The 16417-nt window shown below is 38.5% G+C and overlaps 1 long non-coding RNA gene across 1 annotated transcript; it reads right to left on the bottom strand.

Moving 5' to 3' along the window:
* Positions 1-216: 216 nt before the first annotated feature.
* Positions 217-15835, bottom strand: LOC112605254. Its single transcript, XR_003115383.1, has 4 exons — positions 15746-15835; positions 14687-14890; positions 11386-11557; positions 217-604 (listed from the first exon to the last, which is right to left on the bottom strand). It is a non-coding gene; the product is annotated as an uncharacterized LOC112605254 (long non-coding RNA).
* Between the last annotated feature and the right edge of the window lie 582 nt (positions 15836-16417).

Raw genomic sequence — 16417 nt, 5'->3', positions numbered from 1 at the left:
TTACAAAGCTTTTCTCTTATAATCTGATTTTAATATCTCAACTGAAACTGATTTATAACACGTGACTTCAAATGTGGTATTAGTTAAAGGGGCCAAGAATTAATGAGCTGATTCTATCAAGGGTTTCTTGAAACTGATTTTGAAAGGGGGAAAATATTTCTATATTTTTAATCAAATTTTAATTGTAGGAATTTTCATGGCAAATATCAGTCTCACATAAACAAATCTTTAATAACTTTGCATGTGCATATATTTAGTTTTGTCATATTGTTAACTGAGTTAGAAACTCACTTGAATATTCTGTGCCATCAAGCGAACATCACTTCTAGCTTACAGGTGGATTTCTTCATTTCTTCTGGAATTAGTTACTAAGGAAGTTGGTAAAATATGTTTCCTGGAAATCTTTAAAACTTTCTGTGTATGAGACACAAGGTGGGGTGTGTTGGTGAAGGCTGACTGTCCATTTCTGCTATCAGTTAAAGAACATCATTCCACCCATTTTGTACTTGCATAGGCAGCCTCCTGTTAGAGTCACTGGAGAGTACACAAACATCTTCCTGTAACTGGGTTACAGTTATATTGTAGAAATGGCTAAACAATTTAACTGTAATGTAGCAAGATACGTGGTAATTAGTAAGCTTTATTCACTCAAAAAGTGCTCACTCTCTGACCGCAAACAAATCCCAGGCACACTTAGAATAAGTAGCCGCCTCCCAGAACTTTGTGTGAATTGCTTGTGAAGTGCGTCTCATGTAACATAAAAGTAAACAAATGTAAACATATACTTAAAAAAAGATATAAGGATTATTTAAAGACCAGCACACCAATTTTGGAAGAGAAGTATTTTCGGTACTAGGCTCATTTTCTGATAAAACCCACTCCTTCACTATATTAGTCTGGGTTCTCCAGAGAGACAAAATCCATAAGATAGGATGTATTCCCTCTTTCTCAGGGGACTTCAGTGCTTTTTCTTATTCAGCTGACTGGATGAGGCTCAGCCATATTATGGAGGGTGAACTGCTTTACTCAGAGTCTACTGATTTGAATGTTAACCTAAATAAAGACCACACACACACAAACCAACTTCAGAGCCACATCTAGACTGGCGTTTTACCAAATAGCTGGGCACCAGGTTGCCACTTAAAATTATCTATCACATGCTCTTACACAATTATACACGGGCTTGATTTAATATCTTACGTAAAAATATTTTGTCTTTCTCATGTAATTATTTACTTGGTCCAATTCGAGAAAAGGTTAAATGTTTAAATCAAGTTTGTCCAACCCACGACATGGGGCCGCATGTGGCCCAGGACAGCTTTGAATGCGGCCCAACACAAATTCATAAACTTCCTTAAAACACTATGAGTTGTTTTTACATTTTTTTGTTCATCAGCTATTGTTAGTGTATTTTATGTGTGGTTCCAAACAATTATTCTTCTTCCAGTGCGGCCCAGGGAAGCCAAGAGATTAGACACCCTTGGTTTAAATGATTTTGTTACGTGAAGAAAACCTTCTGCGGTGTTCTTTGTGACTCTGGTCTCATCACTTCCCTTTGTCACAGCTTCATTGTGGTCTGTGAGTCCTCTCAGCCTTGTCTGGTTCCTTCCCTCCTCATTCCCCTCCTAGGCTTTTTTCCCTAAGAAATCTCTTGCGTGTCTTGTACCATCTTGGTGTCTGCTTTCAGAGAACTGAGACGATGCAGTGTTGGAGATTCATGTTTTGTAGCCGGGGGAGGAACCCGGGGTGGATCAGAGTGGTCATGTGATAGGGCCCTACAGATTTCTGGTTTCTAGGCATTCCTAGGGACCAACTCAGACGCCCAAATGCTTAGACTTCCTAATCTGATAAACTAGCACTATGATTGACGGAACTTCTTGAAGTCATGGGTTTATGTATTTTTTTAAATGCTTAAAAATTTTTTTGAGGGGAGTTAATTAAGCTATAAGCATCTTTTATACATTTAAATACAAATAATGAATAAGTACTATGTGTAAAGTATGGTGCAGTTTTAGGAAAGATGAGTAAGTTGTGGTCTCTGCCTTCATTTAGATGAGAACATAGGAAAAACAAACCAGAATGGAGTGGCTGATATAAGAAAATGAAACATGAAACTAGGTGGTCTGAAAGAAAAAGTGGGACTAATCACAGGCTGCTTCCAAAAGAAGAAAGTAAAGAAGGACATGTCATTTGAACTGGATTTCTTAGGATGAGATATGGCAGGAGAGGACAGTGAGACCAGCGTCTGGTGGAGAGAAAAGAGTGCATGCCCCGCAGAGCAGGAAGTTCCAAAGACTGATCAGAGAGGAGGGTGTTTTAAATGAAGTGAGGAAGAGGGAGTAATGCTGGAGAGGGAGACCGCAGCCAGTGGTAGAGTGACCTGCTGCCAGGGGAAGAAGTTGGGAATTGATTCTAGGAGAAGAATTTCAAGCAAAAATATGCCTGCATATTTTACATATTGATTACCAATCTATAACTTCTAACTGTGGTTCAGGTGTCAATCCCATTCACCCTGTGAATGACAGGGACCTTGTAGCATGTTTACTCACACCCCATCAAATACCCTGTATAGAGCATGATACTAATGACATGGCAAGTTTTAGCTCATGTGACTTGATTTATATCCAATTGAACTTCATTATCTGTGAAATAAACAATAAGACAGGGAAAGAATAGCTACATTACATATTTGGAGTAATACAAATATAGCTGATTAAAAAATTCCTTTGAAAGATAACATTTAAAAAAGTAGGGAAAGGAATAGGAAGATAGATAGTAAATAGAAAAAAAAAATCATCCATGGCAAATTGACCTCTAAAATAAATATTTGACAAATTCCTGAAAACAAACATTTGGCAAAATGTGCCCAAGAAGAATGTTCTCTCTTTAAAATAAATGTAAGTTTAAGAAACATCCACTTTGGTCCAAATGATTGTGTTTCATGATGCATTAGCAATCCCTAGTGGGCTCATACATGTGCCGGCCAGGGTAGACATTGTCGGACTGAAGTGAAAACTGAGAAGAGCAAATACAATGTAATTAATGACAGTCTGTTTTATAAAAATAATAATTCCATAATGACAAAATGTTATACAATGGCAAACACAAGGCATATTAATTCTATGCAAGTTTTATTAATGTTCTTGAAGAAATTATTTATTAGTTTAATTTTTTTTAATTTTGAAAATATTCCAACTCACAGAAAAGTTGAAAGGATAATACAATGAACATCTTTATGTCCCCCAGCTAGATTCAGATTCACCAACTCTTAGCCTGTGGTCATATCTATTCTCTTTCTCACGCTCTATCTCCTCTTTTGTCAAACTGTTCATAAGTAGTTCACAGATACCATGACAAATCACCCCACTGTTACCAGAATTAGCCTGTATAACCACTTCACCATGTCTACACTCAGGAAAGTCGCTGATGTAAAAATGAGATCTAACACACAATCCACACTCAGATTTCTCAGTTGTTCTCAAATATCTTTTTTGAAACCACTTATCGAGGTCTAATTGACATACAAAATGCCTGCATATTTAACATAAACAACTTGGTGAGTTTGGAGACAAGCAGACATCTGTGAAACGATTACTGCTATCTGTACCAAAACGTATCTGTCCTTTCCACAAGATCCTTACTGGCCTTTTTGTTTATTATTATTGATAGGATTTGGTGATAAGAACACAACATCAGATCTACATTCCTAGTAAACTTTTTTTTTTTCTGTAAGTACTATGCTGTAAAGTAGATCTCTAGGACCTATTCATCTTGAATTACTAAAACTTTGTACCCTTTGACCAAAACCACCCCATCCCCTTCTCCCCACTAAGCCCTGGCAACCACCCTCCTACTGTCTGCTACTATGAGTTGGACTACTTTAAATTCCTCACCTAAGCGGGATCCTGTGGTATTTGTCCTTTTGTAAGTGACTTGTTTTGCTTAGCATAGTGTCCTCCAGGTTCATCTGTGTTGCTGCAAGTGGCAGGATTTCCTCCTTTTTTAAGTCTGATCAAGTGCCTTTATAACTTTTTTATTTGAGTTGCTTTTTGATTCAGGAGCTAATTGAGACTCATTCATTACATTTGACTGCTGAATTTTTGTGCTCTTTCCCAATCTCAAACATACCCCTAAACCCACTCCGTGCTCTTCAAGATATGGAAGGCTTTGATATGTCCTGCAGGATGTGCCACATTCTGAATGTGACACATTCCTCCTTATTAGATGCAGGACAAACCTTTCTGAGGAAAGCACTACTGCTGTTCTTTTGGGAGGTGCTCTCGTCTCCCCATTGGGAGGCACGTGATGCCAGGTTGACTCCTGATTGGCAGGATGCTCACCCAGTTTGACTTCTTTCTTGTCCAGAGGGTGATTGACAGATCTCTCCATTGTAAAGATGCATTACCTCCTTTCTAATTAATAGCTAATCTGAGGAGTGTTATCAATGTACATGCTAATTCTTAGTTCTTAAAGCTCTGAGTCAGTTTTGGGGAGTTGGGTGTTGGTGGAAGTTCTTGTTGTAAAAGTTCAACATGACTTTACTGATTATAAAAGTGTGCTTTTCCACATGCAGGGAAAAATACTCAAGTTAGGGCTGGAAGGGACCCAAGTGATAATCTGGTTCAATTTCATTTTTTTATTTACAGAAAAGGAACTCAAGTCATCTCAGTGAAATAGTAAGAACCATACTCCAGATCCCTTGATTCCAGTCCAATTTTCGTTCTATCGTTTTTGAGGTGCATTTACTTAGTCCTTCAAGAACCAGAGCAAAATCCTAGACAATCAAAAGACGGCACAAGGACACCGTGGACAAGGATAGAGTATGCTATTCTTGGGGATGTGTATCTGAGATAATAACAGCAGAAGGTGACGGTTCTATAATAAATAAATAAGATATCATGTGAGCCACAGATTTGGGTCACATATGTAATTTAAAATTTTCAAGTAACCATTTTCAAAAATGAAAAGAAAGAGCTGGAACTAACTGCAATAATATACATTATTTAACCTGTATCCCAAATATGATCATTTCAACATGTAATCGATATTTTAAAAATTATATATGAGGCTGGGAGTGGTGACTCCTGCCTGTAATCTCAGCTCTTTGGGAGGCTGAGATGGGCAGATTATTTGAGGTCAGGGGTTTGAGACCAGCCTGGCCAACATAGCAAAACCCCGTCTCTACTAAAAATACAAAAAAAGTAGCCTGGCGTGGTGGTGTGTGCCTGTAATCCCAGCTGCTTGGGAGGCTGAGGCATGAGACTCACTTGAACCCAGGACACAGAGACTACAGTGAGCTGAGATTATGCCGCTGGACTCCAGCCTGTGTGACCCAGCAAGACTCTCTCTCTCTCTCTCTCTCTCTATATATATATATATATATGTGTGTGTGTGTGTGTGTATATATATAATATTTTATATTCCTTTTTATGAGTCAGTATGTACCCTCTACTTTTTAGCACATCTCAATTCGGACTAGCCACCTTTCAAGGGAGCAAAATAACCTCATTCGACCAGTGACAATCTTGTTGAATGATGCTGCTCTAGAAGAATGAGGAAATGTCAAATAGAGGTACCTACTAAAGGGGCAAGGAAAGCAACTACCTGACACCCACAATACGACCTAATAGATATTGGGAGTTAGTGGTAATATTTGGAATGATAATTTTATTTTCTCTACCTAGGTCTTCAGGACTTTGGGTTCCCTGAAGGTATTCAAGTATTAACTAATAACTTTCAATATTTCAAAAGTCTATTTAATAATGTTATACATTAATTTAAAAAATACACTGTCAGGCTAACGTCAATGGCAGTCATATCATAAGTCATTACATAAGTCAAACTAACACTTAGGATTTAAGATAGGGTATGTGGACCGTGTGGTCACCTAGGGTGAGAAGGGGTTGAATGTGCTACGATCACTACTTTGAATTTCTTATAATTTTGTCTTTGAATTTATGTTTTGTAAATAAAATCAAGTGGTACTCAAGTGTGTGCTGGTGACTGCATCTTGCTGCCTCCAGCCTCCTGCTCCCCAGAACGAATTCTAGGCTGCTGACTTCTCACTTCACCCACAGGTCTGGAAACGGCATGGGGAGGGGCCAGAGCAGGTGCATGCACCTCACACAGAGTTGTCCACACTTACCTGGCAATTACCACTGTGTCAGCAATACCATATTAAATAACAATTTTTCAATACCATGATAGCTCAAAAGAAAGGTAGAAGAAAAAAAAAGCTTTTTTATTCCTGCTGTTTCAAACAAGGCTTCCCATTGTCATTTTGCACTAGGACCTAGAAAGTAGACAGCTGACCTTGTGCTCAGTGTTGGAGAAGCTGCTTTCATTCTGATTCCTGTTGCTATTAACCGTTTTGTAGCAATTTCAATTGCTGCCCTTTTAAAAAACAAAAATCAGGGAAATAATTATTTCCTCATAAAGGCAGTTTGGTAGACAAACTTTTTGAAAGAATGTGAGACATGGATAATCATTAAATTGGAATTTTATGTAGAAAATATTGGAAATACCTGATCTGGACACAGAATGTGTTCGAAAACAACAAAGTCAGGCAACTCAACAAAAAGCCAACTCATTGCATGACTGTTAGGGGAAGAAGGCTAACCTTTGAGGGTTTGTTTTACATGAAATAACCAGTTAACTTACTGAATTTTTCACTATTGTGGACTTTCGGTGGGATTTTGTAAATATAGTGTAATTAAATAAAAAGTTTCATTTAATAATATTTGGCACTTTGCATGTGCAGGGATTTAGTAGGCGAAGCTATGGGCCAGGTTGTAAAATTGTGATCAGTAAGAAGAAAAATAAAACCAGAATAATGAGATGCTATTAATAAATATGCACTAGTGACTCAAGAGGGCTAGAGCCACATTTCAAAGTCTTTGGAAGAAAAGTGACAAGACTCTGATGCCAACAATTTCAGGAATACCGACCAGGGTGGTGTTGTGGACGTTGTGCAGTGTCTCAGCAGTCCTAGCAGTGTGCTAGCACAGCTGGAGCAAGCGTAGCTCTGTTCCTGCCTCTGTGTGGGCTCACCTTAGGAGGGGGGTTTCTTTCTTGCTATCCCTGAGGTTTCTTTTCACTTTTAAGTTTCTATAATCCACAAGGAGTTTAAACAGAAATGTACCGAGAATTTAGATCATTTTCCCAGTACATAAGGACCTGTCTCTCTCCTGCTAACATTAACCCTGCTTGAGACTTAGAGAAAGAGGCATCGCACTTAGAAAGTCTGCTATGGGTGTGATGTCTACCCAGTGTTTCATGAAAGGATATCCTGGGCTGGTTAGCTTTTTGTTTTTCTTTCTTTCTTCCTTCTTCCTTCTTTCTTCTTTCCTATTTTCTCCTTCTTCCTTCTTCCTTCTCCTTCCTTCCTTCCTTTCTTCCTTCCTTCTTTTCTTTTCGTTTCTTCTCTTCTCCTTTTCTTTTCTTTTCCTTCTTCTACCTTTCTTCCTCCCTCCCTCCTTCCCTTCCCTTTCCCTCCCTCCCTCCCGCTCTCCCTTCCTCCCTCCCTCCCTCCCTCTCTTCATCCCTCCCTTCCTTCCTTCCTTCTTTCTTTTTTTTTTTTGATGGAGTTTCACTCTGTCACTCAGGCTGGAGTGCAGTACCGTGGCATGATCTCGGCTCACTGCAACCTCCGCCTCCCGGTTTCAAGCGATTCTCCTGCCTCAGCCTCTTGAGTGACTGGGATTACAGGCACCCACCACTACGCCTGGCTAATTTTTGTATTTTTAGTAGAGACAGTGTTTCACCATGTTGATCAGGCTGGTCTCAAACTTCTGCCGACAGTGATCTGCCCGCCTTGGCCTCCCAAAGTGCTGGGAATGCCTATCAATTTGTCAGAACTGTTTTAGACTTATGATTAATATCACCATTCAGGGCATTAAGTCCAAGCTCTCAGAAACCTAAGACCGTGGATTGCCAGTTGCTTCCTTAGCCTTCATGCCTGCTTTGCTTGAAGCAGTGTATATTATTTTGTTCTTTGGTGGCATCTATTTTCACATCATAATCCATATTACATACACTCCTTGGGAATGAATATGAGTAGTTAAATTAAACTGCTCATGAAAACAGGGAAATAATTATTTCCTAATAAAGGCAGAAGAATGCCAGTAACCTCGAGATAGCTTGCAGACACTTTTCTATCAGTCATAACCTTCATCTTCCCTGGTTTCTAGCCGTCGTCTTAAACACCTGTATCTATTTGAAATTCTTCAAAAAGCAAATTTAGAAATTAGAGACCACTTCTTATTTAGGCCATTGAAAAAGATCAGGTGATAACTGGCTGATCTTGGGGACTTGACTGAGACCTTTCTAGTCGTGGGCAGAGAATGCCCGGCCGTCAGGTATTAGCAAGTTCCATTACCACACGTAGAGTGTGGTGGATCACGTCTTCCAGGATTTCTGATAGACACAATCCATTTTTAATGCCTTGTGTCAGGCATCCCTGCTGCCCTCTAACCATTCTTAATAATAAGACAAAAGTGATATTTTAGGGTAACAGTTAATAAATAATGTGACTTATCCAATCACACCTTTCACTAAAATATTATTATCTTTTGGCAGATTCATTACTGTTGAGACATCAGGATCTGATGAAACATTCTCTAATTCTACCACTACTACATTTTCCAGAGTTGTCTTTCTTTTAATTTAATTCTCCCACTCTGAAAGCATACTGTCCATTGCAATTACTGAATGAGCATTTAATCTCCCATAACTAAGGCATTTTCATCTTTTCTTATGGAAAGACGATTAAAAGGTCCTAATATTGCTATGATATGGAAACATTTCATCCCACCCGAGTGAATCAAAATTTCCTTTGTTCTTATTACTGCAAGTTAAGACAAACCAAGTGTCTAGGCACTTCACTGCAATAGTTAAGCTACCTTATCACAAGGTGTGATAAATGTTTCAAAACATAGTCTATTGATTGAATAGAAAGGTTTTCAGATCTTTCTTGGGCAGAGGTGAGCCTAGAGGTAGAGAATCGCAAGATAAGCTTTTATAGTCATTATGGTAGCTTGGTTTACAGTCTATTATGTTTGTCCCAAAGCAATAAATCTTTCCACTTTTAAAACGCTGTGTGGCTAACAGAGATATCGAATCACTTTGAAACCAAAAGGATTGATTTTGTTATTTTATAGCATCTCTACATTGATCATTACATTATTTTTAAATTAAAATCTTAGTACTACACTAGAATAAAATAAAAGTTGGTAAAGTTTTAAACTTTTTCAATATCAATACATTTTCCTGATTTTTACCTTCACATAACTGTTCCATTTGCCTGGAGCACAGATAGTCACATTAAAATCATTGCACATCCTGAGTGTTTATAATGTGCATACACCTTAGTCTGTTATCAACTCTAGTAAAAACACATAAATATAATCCGCAATGTGATGTTTATCTAAGAAGATAATTTCTCCATGTCTCTTTTGCCTGGCCTCCAACCACGGGCCTTGGTGGATGTATTTTAGTTGTACTGGTCACTGGTTTATTAGGAAGGACCTCACACTGCATTATGCATTTTCTTAACACCCTGGTCTTGATTGAGAAGTGTCATATCCTTTCTCTTCAACCTCTGTTTCTCAGCCACATCCATTCATAACCTAATTCTCCCCTTCAGAATTGTGGTGATATAAACCAGGGTCACAGATGAGCGGTTTTGCAGCTGGAAAACAAGGCAATTCCACTTTGTATTTTATTATGTATTTATTCCTCGAGGATCATTTCCTATTTATTGAAATTTGGAAAAACAACAATTCCTTCCAGACTGATAATGATCTGGTAATCAATGTGAAATATATTTGTAAAACAAATGCAGATTTACAGGTTTCTCCTGTGAAAACATTCAGATGGCTGAAACAGCCATTTTAATAGTTATGCTGTATTTGAACTTTTTAAAAGATACCCTTTCAGGAGATAACATGTTTCCTGTGATTCTGCCACATGTGCTACTTGTTATAATTTATGATGAAGGCTCTTTTATACTTATATAAAAGGTTTATTAAGTAAATGTTTGTGTTAATAGTGTAAACTGACATAAGAAACTGTTCATGAATATTTCACTAATTTTTAACAATGATGACAGAATCAGAAATTCACAGAAAGAATATCTAAGAACTTTGAGCCATACATAAATTCATAAGAATATAGATTTACTTTGCTTGCATATTGTTTTTTTATTTTTTTTTATTTTTTTTTTTAGCCAGGAGCTGCTGTGATTATTTGGGCTGAGGTGTTGATAGCCCAAGGTGTAGTTCTTGATTACATAGGTAATATACATTAAGCTGAATAGAAAGCTGATAGTAGTGTAGGCTGAATGCAGTTAATTAGCTGCTTATTCAAATACCCTGTTCATTATTTCTTCCTCTAAGAATGAGACTGTTGTGTGTATGTGTGTGTCTGTGTGTAGGGCAAAAGTAGGAATGTAATGACATTGGTACCATTTTTTTGAGGAGACCTTGGGAAGAGAAGAGAAAAAAATCTTTATTTAAAAAGATGTAAAGACTTCAACATTCCAAGGGGACCACAGAGATTGAATTTATTTATTCTATAACATTTCTTTGTTGATTATTTTCTAGTTAAAAATTTTCTAGTTAGTTCTACACTAGTGTAAAAAGGAAAAGCATCATAATTTCAACCTGTCATTACAAAGCTCTGGTGGTTTAGAGGAGTTTGCTTATGTGAAAATGGGGTACAGTTAGTTACCTGAGGTTTGTAATTTGGTCTTTGAGATGTGGTTTCTTGTTTCATGAAATTAAGAAAACTACAGAAAATGACAAGGTAATGAATATCTGATACAGCGCATAAAAAAGTCCTTTGAGTGAATATGACTGTAGGGAGGGAAATACAAATCTCATTTTGTTTGCTGAGTCAATCCTCACAAAAACATATTTCAGTTGCAAAATTTTGCAATAAGTAAGAGAAAGAAATTCAGCAAAGGTTTAAAAGTTTTCTGACTTCCAGTGTATAAAATGAGAATGGTAATGACATATCTGCTTCGTAAAATTACTGTAAAGATTTAAAAAGATGACATACATAAAGTTCTTAGCAGAGTGTTTGACATATACCAATAATTTGAAACATACAGCTTTTTAAGAAAAACAGGGTAAAAAATAAAAATTTTAAGAAAAACAACATTTGGTCACATGTCATCTCCTTCAAACTGGGCTGTTGGTTTTCCCCATAGAGATACGTAGCTATTAAAAAAACAAAAACAAAGAAACCAAAAAAAACAAAACCCAGCCCCAAAACATTTTCGGAATAAATGACCTGTTAAAAGTACAGCAAACCCATGCCCTGACCTTGAAACAGAGTTTATGAATTCTGAAAGGGTGAGCAAAAACATAATAATTAACTATATACCTGCCCATCCAAATAGTTGTAGCAGAAGTCCTGGTCCATCTATTTTTATAACAACTTTGCAGGTTTCAACAGGATTTGCTGCATTTAGCAAGTCATCCAACAGCCTTCAGGGAGAGGGTGATCGTGTGTAAGGCCGAAGTCAGCCACAGACAGTATTTCTCCTTCTTACGCTCTGGAATTTGGAGTCATTTTAGGGAAAGGAAGTTCAATTGAGCTAAACGGTTTGCTTCCCTCTGAATTAGAGGTCATAAAGGCCGATGGTGTAAGAACACTTCCTCCAACCCACATTTTTGGCTCAGGGCTCTGTTGGAAGCATTTTGTGATTAAAGCCATGCCAATACCAAAGCATATAAAGACTGGACCCAACACTATTTTTGTTTGGCTGAATTGCTGTGTATTTCTGTGAACGTCTAAGATGTAGAAATAATGAAATACTGTAATTCTGCTTGTGCGGACATTGTGAAATGAGGAAACAATGAAAAGAAATTTCCCCAAACTCCACCCTGTTTAAAAAGCAACTCTCATTATTCCCTTTGTGTTTACCACATTACAATGCACCTTAAACTCCTCATGGAACTACAGAGCCAGACTTTCCCGCCAGCTGCCCCATCACAGCTTGTTGACTTTTATTGGACTAATTTAAGACAATGTTTCATAAATCTACATTGGGAAACCCACTGCAAGAAGTAAGAGAATGAGTCTATGGATATAGGGCTATTGGGAATGGATTTGATTTTGAGAACAAGTTTTCTTCCATTGTCTTGTTCAAAAGAAGACACTGGAGATTTTCCTGATCATGACTTCAGAAGACTTACTGATGCTGCTTTGAGACAGGGTCCTCACATTTTTTCTTTTTAATTTATAAACAAAATATGTGTCTTTTCTATGTATCCAGTCTTTTGTCTTTAATATTAAGTGACTTAGGAACAGAATCTAACAGTCTTCAGTCAGAATAGGGATATACTAATTTTCAACTATATAGTTGATAAATCTGTATTTTTACTGAAGAATTATTTCTCTTATGAGATACAAATAAGTGGTAGAAAACTGATTTTGGAATAAAGGATATTAACATATAAACCATAAAGGGTCATTTTGACTTCAGAAGACTCTCTCTCTCTTCTCACACACACACACATACACACACACGGACACACAAGATAATGATATCTTCCTAGCAAGTTTAGTTAACATTGGACAATGATAATTAATTTGTAGTTTAGAATAACCTCTCTTATTTACATAGCTTTTAAATATCAGAAACCTGAATTAGAAAACACTAAATGCTGAGATAAAAATACAAAATCCTTTCTGAATAGAGGACAAGAATTTTTAATTTTATTTAGTGCCCTGACTTGACTAATTTGTCTTCACATTTTTATAATATTAAAACTGCATGTGTGGGGCTTTGTGGCTAGAAATTTCTCAGTGTGGCGGAAGTAGATTGTTGGAGTTGCCCCCATTTGCCGAGTTGAGTCTGGGGTCCAGTTGGCCACCCCGGCTGTCCTGAGGGAGGGCGTTTGGTGTCTTGGCTCTGAACCCTCCTCCCAGGTGCACCTGTTCTGCCGGATCCTGTTGTCCTCACCAGCAGCCCCACCTTCGACTGGGTGATTGCTAGGAGCCAGAAAGAATTTGAGTGACTGGGCTCCTCTGTCGTCCCTCCCTGACTTTCCCTGGCTTCTCTAGTCTCTTGCTCCCTTAGAAAAGGAGAGAAGCCAAAACGCAATTAAAGTGGCTTTTTCTGAGTCATTGGCCCATAAGGGGTCTTTATAGGGAGGTTGAAATTCAATCCACTTTTAAGAAAAAGAGTTTTCTTCTCTATACACACACGATCTGGCCAGCTGTAGGTGTTCCTGGGGAGAACAAGCACTCAAAATACTCAGAAAATCATCTATAAAGGATTGAGCAATAACTGCCAGGATTCAGGAGATTTCCTGGGGATTAATGAGTAGCTGGGAGGAATTGGTGGCCTTCAACTGTACTCTGGGCAGTTAACCTCAGCCAGTCAGTCCTTCCTAAGAAACGCCTGCACTGAGGCGGTGATTGCTATTATAGGATATAAACCTAGAAGAACACTTTTAGTGTGATTTTATTTCAATGTGCCCTTAGCTTCTGAAAGACTGCAGCATCGTGTGGAGCATTTGGTGGCTAATAACACAGCACTCGTTACCCTGCGATGCACTTCTCATCACATTAACCAAGCTGATTGGAATAATGTTGAAGAGAAAAATTAATATTTTATTGTTGTAAAAAGTCTTGTAGAAAACCTTTTAAAATACTAAATACACAGCCAAGATTGTATTGAGATTAGAACAAACCAGGAATGATTTTTATCACAAGTACAATTATAACATTTATCTCAAGAGTGAGGATTTTTTTCTCATGGTGATAAGATCGCTTCAAAAACCTAAAAAAAAAAAATTATTTGGTCCCTTTCTGGCTAATCCTTATACTGGCCAAATAGTTTAATAGTTAAAAGCTTCATAACCCAACTTTACTTGTGTTTTAATTAGATGAGGAAAATCCAGGAAAAAAGTCATCTTTGATTTAACATGCAAACACTTCTCTACTTCTTATTGTGATTCTCATTCACTTCATCTTTAGAGCAGTGATCCCAGCAGATTAAAAACCGGCTTTGTCACTTATGTGATTTGTGTCTTAAATGAAGCAAGTTTGAGGTGAATGGTTGACACCAATGCCAATCAAATGCTCCAGAGCAGGGGTCCACAATCCCCAGGCCACAGATGGGTATTGATTGGTGGCCTATTAAGAACTGGGCCACACAGTGGGAGGTGAATGGCTGGTGAGCCAGTGAAGCTTCATTTGTATTTACAGCCACTCCCCATTGCTCACATTACCCCCTGAGTTCTGCCTCCTGTCAGATCAGTGGTGGCATCAGAGTCTCACGGAGGCATAAACACTGTTATGAACTGTGCATGTGAAGGATCTAGGTTGTGGGCTCCTTATGAGAATCTAACACCTGATGCTCTGTCACTGTCTCCTGCCACCTGCAGATGGGACCATCTAGTTGGAGGAAAACGAGCTCAGGACTCCCTTTGATTCTACATTATCGTGAGTTGTATCATTATTTCATTATATATTACAATGTAATTAAAATAGAAATAGATAGTGCACAATAAATGTTATGTTCTTGAATCCTCCCCAAATCATCTCCCACTCTTTTGTCTGTGGAAACATATTGTCTTCCACAAAACCAGTCCCTGGTGCCAAAAAGGTTGGGAACCGCTGTTCCAGAGGACCCAGGCTGCTCGTGCTTGAACGTCTACATGTCAGAGCTTACCTTTCAGGATGACTAGTGAGCCACCCTACCCACACAGCAGGTCCTGAAGCATCAGCAGAAACACTGTCTTTACTCCTCACCTATTGCTTTGCTTTGAAAGTCTCCGAAGTCAGTATTCAGGCTGATAAATAAGTAGATCAGAGGCATATTCTTTAGTTCTGTTTCCTAATGAACATAATTTGGAAATAACTGGTTCTGGAAAACCTAAGAATGAAAAACAAAGCATACAGAGTCAGCACAGAGATGTATATTTCCATATCTCCCTTCCCCCCCTGGTGAGCCTTAGCTACCAGGAACCATCTGGTAGGATGGAGGAGACAGGCTGGAAGGGCAGGAACTGGGTTGCAGCTTGTAGGGGCTGGTTAGGCTAATCTCTGAGGTCAGAGCGGATAAAAGTGGGTAGTCCTACAAACATGGGTCTGCAAGTGGACACAGAGCTGGCATCCTGCACCTTGCTTGGATATTCTCTGGGTCTGTTCTGTGGATGGCCTCAGTGTCTGAATGGGGTAGGAATTGAATGTCAAGGACAAGACAGTGCATTGCTCTGCCTCTCAGGAAGGCGGCTCCTCCAGCCTCACAGCAAAAAGAGATGCAATGGAGCTGTCCTTGAGAAAAGGCACTGTCTCGTTTTCTACTTCCATTACGTGAAATGCATGTGTTAAATGGCAATGGAACAGAGCTAGCAACAGACATAAATTTTGAAATGCATAAAGTTGAACCTAGAACTCCAAACTCATTTATTCAGTAGACAAATATGTAAATAGGAAGACATTCAGAAAACAAATCATGCTACTAAAAAATTTGGAATGGCTTGAATTAAGATCAGTAGGAATCCAGGCTCAAGTTTTAAACAGGGCATGCTACACGCTCTTGTGCACTGTGTAAGTCTACACTAGTTCAGCGATGGTTCCTGGTAGCTGAGGCTCACCGGAAGTGACAATTCCAGGAACAGGAAGAAAGGGGAGGTAAGTTGTCATGGTTAAGCACAGGGCCCCGGAAGCCAATTCTTTCTCACACCCATCAGCCACCTGCTGGGATATGAGCCAGCAGGTCACTAACCTCTTTGAGTTGTGATCCCCTGGATGCCTCTAGTCCTCAGTGCCTCTTCTTCAGTGTAGCTGCAGAAGTACAGTCAGGCATTGCATCAGGACAGGTTGGTCAAGGAACCGCACGTTCAATGGTGGTCATGTGAAATTATCTTGGAGCTGAAAATTTCCTATTGCCTAGTGACTTCATAGCCATTGGGATGTCACAGTATAATGCATTGCTCACATGATTGTGGTGATGCTGGTGTAGGTACCTACTGCACTGCCCTTGTATAAAAGTATAGCACATGCAATTATGTACTGTACTGAACACTTGATAATGATGGGAAACAACTAGGTTACTGGTTTATTTATTAGATTATACTTTTATTTGTTATTTTGGAGTCTTAATAACTTATTAAAGAGATAAAAAAGAAAAAGTTAACTGTAAAACAGCCTTCAGGAGGATTCCAGAAGGAGACACGCTATCATGGAGACAACAGCTCCATGCGTGATATTGCCCCAGTGAAACAAGATGTGGAGGTGGAAGACAGTGATATTGACAATCCCGAGATCCTGACCCTGTGTAGGCCTAGGCACATTGTATGTGGATCTTAATTTTTAACAAAAAAGTGTAAAAGGTAAAAAACAAATAGAAACTAGTTTATAGAATAATGATATTCTATATCATTATTTATAGAATAAT

Source organism: Theropithecus gelada, chromosome 13 (genome assembly GCF_003255815.1).
Source record: "Theropithecus gelada isolate Dixy chromosome 13, Tgel_1.0, whole genome shotgun sequence".
Taxonomy (NCBI): domain Eukaryota; kingdom Metazoa; phylum Chordata; class Mammalia; order Primates; family Cercopithecidae; genus Theropithecus; species Theropithecus gelada.
The sequence above is the reverse complement of the archived record's forward strand: the minus strand, read 5'-3'. Positions and strand labels throughout refer to the sequence as shown.